Here is a 5,373-nt window from a genome sequence, read left to right on the forward strand (position 1 = left end):
AACAACAAAACACAAACAAAACCCCACAAGGCCCATCTCCATGACTTTCAGGAAAACATTCTGTAGATCTCTGAGCAAAGATGGAAATTTATTGAAGGTGTCCATCACATGTAAAAACTAATTCAATCTGTAAATATCTGTTGCAGATATTTATTCACTTTCCAGTAAAATGTTTTCTTCTGTTTTTGCGAGTTGGTTTTGTGTAAAGTGGGTGTTTTGTTTAATTTTGCTGTAATACAGAGGCCCTGCCAGTCCATGTCGGCCATGCAGGAAATAAGATTAGACAAAAATGTGGGTCTGATGAGCAGCAGCAGCAGCTCCCATTAGGTCATCCACTGACCTCAATGCAGCCCTCTCCCGAGGGCGAGGCCTCTAATACCGGAAAATATACACTACATCCTGTGTTAGAAATGAGTATTGTGGGCTGAAAGCACAATTTTATCCAGCAAAGACACTATTTCACAGGGTTCAGACCACTTTGTTATGACAGTTTCTGTGGGCGGCTGCGGTTTGAATTAGGACAAACACAAACACAAGGTGCCCCCTTTAGGTTTGTGTGGAGAAATCAGCATCCTGCCACACCAGTCGTTATTATTACTGAACCCTAATACTGATCTCTGCTTGTTTAAAGGATTCAGAGCCACACTGTCTGAACTCAGCTGTTATCTGAGTTGTTTTTGTCTCTTCAAGTAGCAACTTGTGTTTTTCTTCCAGTGACGTTTCCAGAAGCTCTTGGGAAAGAAACCTGCTTTTGCTGACCTCTGCTTTTCTAAAGAAAAACCATCTATTTAAAGAAATTCACCACCATGTTGCATCAGTTTCTTCCCATGCATTGTGTTTCTGAAATTCTGTGCATTTTGATGTCTAGAACCTTTTTCACTGTCATCTGTCTCTTAAATCTAGAAAATGTGAACAATTGGATTGAGGTATTAATTCTGCAAAGTCGGAAAGAACAAAATCCAGGATGGGGGCAGCTCAGATGATCACTCTGATCTAAAATGCTTTATATGTTTCACACAGGAAGGTTATTGTGGCGCACCGCCTCTTACCTGAATTCTTCTAATAACCATCAATCGCAAAGTTGAGCATCATTAAAAAACTCACAAGAGTTTGTACAAAAATGATTTGAATATTTTAAGACTAGCCTATGTCGAGGAAATCTGCTGTGGTGTTAGTCCGTCTTGAACTTCGTGATAGCTTCAGCCTCTTGGACCAACTAATGAAGAGTTTTGTTTCTAAAGACATCAAAAGTTTTCTACCTGAAATATTAAATGAACCTTATTTCATGAGTCCATCTATTTAAGACTTATCAGGAGTCAGCAGCTCCAGTCCTTAAATGCCACTGTTCTGCAACATTTGGATGCTCCAGATAAAATATTACCTAGTTATAAAAGTATCCTGATGAGGCTTTAAACATTTTCTCACACAATATTTATCACACATAAGAAGCTCGATTTCCACTTAAGTCATGCAACATTAAAATCTTCATCACTCAAAGGAAACTTTTCCCACAGCTTATTATAATAGACATTTTGAATCACTGTATATGGTTGTAGACTGCACACATACATGATGTTGACTTCTTTGTGGGTTCATTATTTGACCCACAAATGCTCAGAGATCTGATCCAGATTTCTGTCCTGTGAAACTTTCTGGTGTTTTTGAGATCTAATGAGCCTCTGAAGAACATCAAAACAAACACTGCTACAGCTTTGACCTACATATATGGACATTCAAGTGTTTTCCAATTCATGACAAGGCGATATGGGAAGTGTTGCATTTTCACCCATTTTTCTTTTCTTCTTCTTGGAGTAAAACAAAACCTTGGCGAGGACATGTCATGTATCTTGTACCTGGCAGAGTGTTCAGGAATGTGAGAGTCTTTACCCTGGTTTTGTTTTTATAGCCCTCACACAGGAAGCTCGCTCTGGCGGGGCCTCATTCATGTTGTCTGAAAAACGCTGACTGCCCTCCCACCCCTCGGCTCTCTAGCTGCCCTGCAACAAACACACTCACACAACATGCATTTTTGTTGGTTTGTGTGTGTCTGCACATTCTCCCCTCCCCCAGCATCACAGAGATTCATTTACAGCTCTGATTACAATAAACAAGAGGACATTTAAGAGGAAGAGGCCACATATATAAAGATTTTATAAGTTTGTCAAGCAGGTTTTAAACTCTTGACTTTTTTCACGTTTCAATCATTTAAAAACATTTGTTTCCTCAAAGAAAAAGCTGAAGTTCAGGCTTACTTTATGCAATATTTAAAAGATTCATACCTGCAGAATCAGGTGCTTTTCTTATGTGAGTTGCCAGTTGACATATACTATGTCCAAAAATATTTCCTCAGTATTTTGTAGCACTGCCTTTGAACTGTTTGTCTTTGGTCAAACGTTTTGGGTTTCCTTCCACAAACTCCTCACAATAGTTTGCTGGAGTTCTGGCCCATTCCTCCTGACCGGACTGGTGTAACTGAGTCAGGTTTGCCTTTTCAGATCCACCCACAAATGGTTTTAGGACTGATATCCTCCAGTCCTCAGTCTCAGTCCAATATTTGCTTCATCTGTCAGTGGCATCCACCAAAAACATTGACTGTATTGTTCTTAAGCTACACTGTAAAAAAGAAAACTGCTCTAATTTACAGTAAAATACTGTCTTCTGCTGTTCGTTTAGATCATATAAAGCATTCACAAAACAGGAAACCTTAACCAATAGAAACCAGATATTTATATACCCTAGAGAAGAAAACACAGCTACATAAAACAAGATTAAACGTTCCCAGTTTTAGGTCAGTTTGGAAAAGTTTAGTTTGATTTAATGTCAGACAATGAGCACTAAGCTCATCTCATTCAGCAGGATGGCAATAAGGTGTATTGCTATATAATGTTTGTGTGACAAGGCTTCCTCTTAAAAGCACAAAGAATTTGTCAGCATCATTGTGACAAATTTTGACACCCAGACTGAATTTTACGAGCCCCGATTAGCGATAACAAATACAGTAAATGTCACTTGGTTCCTTTTTTGGTGCGTCGACATTGTTCCTCTTGCAGTAGCACGATAAAATAGTTCTTTTCAACTTAAACATGCACTTTGTGATTTAATTAGCCATCTGGGATCATCTATACGGAGCCCTATTACAGCACATGAACCAAGAAGCCGTTGTCTCTGGCAGCCTGGTCTTAAAGGGAAGGGTGCCATTGTTCTTTAACCTGAGGCCCACAATTTCCAGCCCCCAAATTACAGAGATTATTGTAAGATCTTCTATCGACGCCAAGAACCTATCACATGTATCTAACTCTCACTCGTACAATAGCTGTGCTACAGCTATTGTTTTAATCTCGGTGTTGTAATTCAAATGTTCCACTGACAAACCCAAAGTACAACACTCCAGACATTTGTCGTAAAGATCATTGAAGCTTTGTCTACATCTGCTCAGGCATTTATTTAGAACTCAATGTCAGAAATTTCTCTGCACTGGTTCTCTTCAAAAGAAAAATAAAACAGCTATAAAGTTAGACATGACACTCATATGAGAGTAATAATATGATACGACAGAGGGCAATGCCTTGTTCTTTTTGATGTCAGCAGTTTTTTATGTCTTGAAAGACTGGGCAGATCTTCAACTCTGGTTTAAAAATTGCTTTGAAGCTTTTTTGAGTATTTAAAACATGATATTTGCAGGATTGAGTAATGAAATAAGTTTAATAATTTTAATTTAGTAATAGAAATGTGTGATTAAAGATGAATAGATCATCTTGAGATACCATCAAACATGTTTGATAAGTTATCATGGTTAAGTCGGAGCTTGTGGGTTTACTCAGATCCAGTCATGCTCTAATCTATTGTGATATTTACCTGCATGCTTTGCAGTGATGCTTGTCAGCAGGGTATTAGTTACCTATTTCTTCACCTCCTCAGTCTTGACACCAAGACTGAGGAATGTAAAGTTAATCCTGGCATCTTCTCTGGTTGTGTAAAGGACAATGTTACAAAATAACAGCTTCTGAATTCTGTATAGAATCAGGAGAAATGTTGGTGCATGAATGCAACACTAAATCCTAAAAATCAAATTTGCAAACCCCAGGTTGACATTTAGTGCCAAAAGTTGAGCGTGACATTCAAAGTTTGTGTTATAACTCAGCTGTAAAAGTTACAGTAAAGGCCTCTGGGCTATGAGCTTTGACATTGATTAAATCAGTCTCTGAAGCCCTAAGTTTTGTGAAATTATTTCATAAACCCGATGTGCACAGAGCAGCACAGGGACATAGCATCTCCCAAGAGTGTTAAGATAATTACTCATAGGTACTGAAGCCTGGTCCGGGTATTTTGAGGTTTGTAACTTTTAAAATGATCTGATGTCAAGTTTATGCTAGTACGTGCACGCCACATGCCATGAATAGGAAACCAGTGCAGCTGCAATACACCGCGCAGGACCCAGACAACCAGCCACCGCAATGTAGTTCACCAAACACATCACTGTTATAAAAACATATTTAAAATATTCACAACAGATTTTCTTCAAACTATTCCAATCAACAGAGTTTTATCTGTTGGTGTATAAGTTTTATTTTAGGTAATCAGCATTTCTAAACACGTAATGCCACTCTAAATTGTTCCATAATGTTGAGTGGTCTCACCAGTAATGTTTTTCTATTTCATCTCTACTCTTGTGGGAATGAAAGAAACCTGGAAAGAAGGCATTTCATAAAAAGAAATGCATTTTTGCTTTGACAGTTTTGAGATTGAGGTTTAATTTGGAAAAATTCAACAAGTCTGTGTCATATCATTAAAACAAAAAAAATAATAAAGTGTCTTCACTAAAACAAAGAAAATTAAGAAATGATTCATGAGTACAAGAAAAAAAGGTTTTTATACATTTAAAAAATCTACCGGTGATTGGGGTTTAATTTGCAGTACTTGGTTTATACCACATACAACCTGTAAATGTCACAAATCTAAATAAAAAAACAGTTTAATTAAATTTAAATTTGAGGTTTTATGAGTTCCAGGTTCTATTAAAGCATATAGCTCTGAAATATTTCCTTCTGTTATAAAAGAGAAAGATTTTTTAAATAATTTAAAGGATAAAATATAGGATTTTGTGTAAAACGTTCCAAGGCGTCATGGAGAAGATAAAACCAAAACTGAGCTGATTGCAGGAAGCTAGAAGAACTGATGATTACAATCTTTTCTTTTAAATTGGTCCATTACCATGATGGGCTTTTTGTTGCCGTGGCAGCAACAGTTTCAATTAAAGTGAGAGCTACAAAATTTCTATGAGGAAGAAAAAAGGATTCAGTGAGGAAATACTAAATAAATAATAAAAAAATTAAATGATTGAAAGAGATAAAAAAAAAAAAAGTCAACACTGAG

The sequence above is a fragment of the Poeciliopsis prolifica genome, unplaced genomic scaffold (genome assembly GCF_027474105.1).
Source record: "Poeciliopsis prolifica strain line A6 unplaced genomic scaffold, Auburn_PproV2 SCAFFOLD014, whole genome shotgun sequence".
Classification (NCBI taxonomy): Eukaryota; Metazoa; Chordata; class Actinopteri; order Cyprinodontiformes; family Poeciliidae; genus Poeciliopsis; species Poeciliopsis prolifica.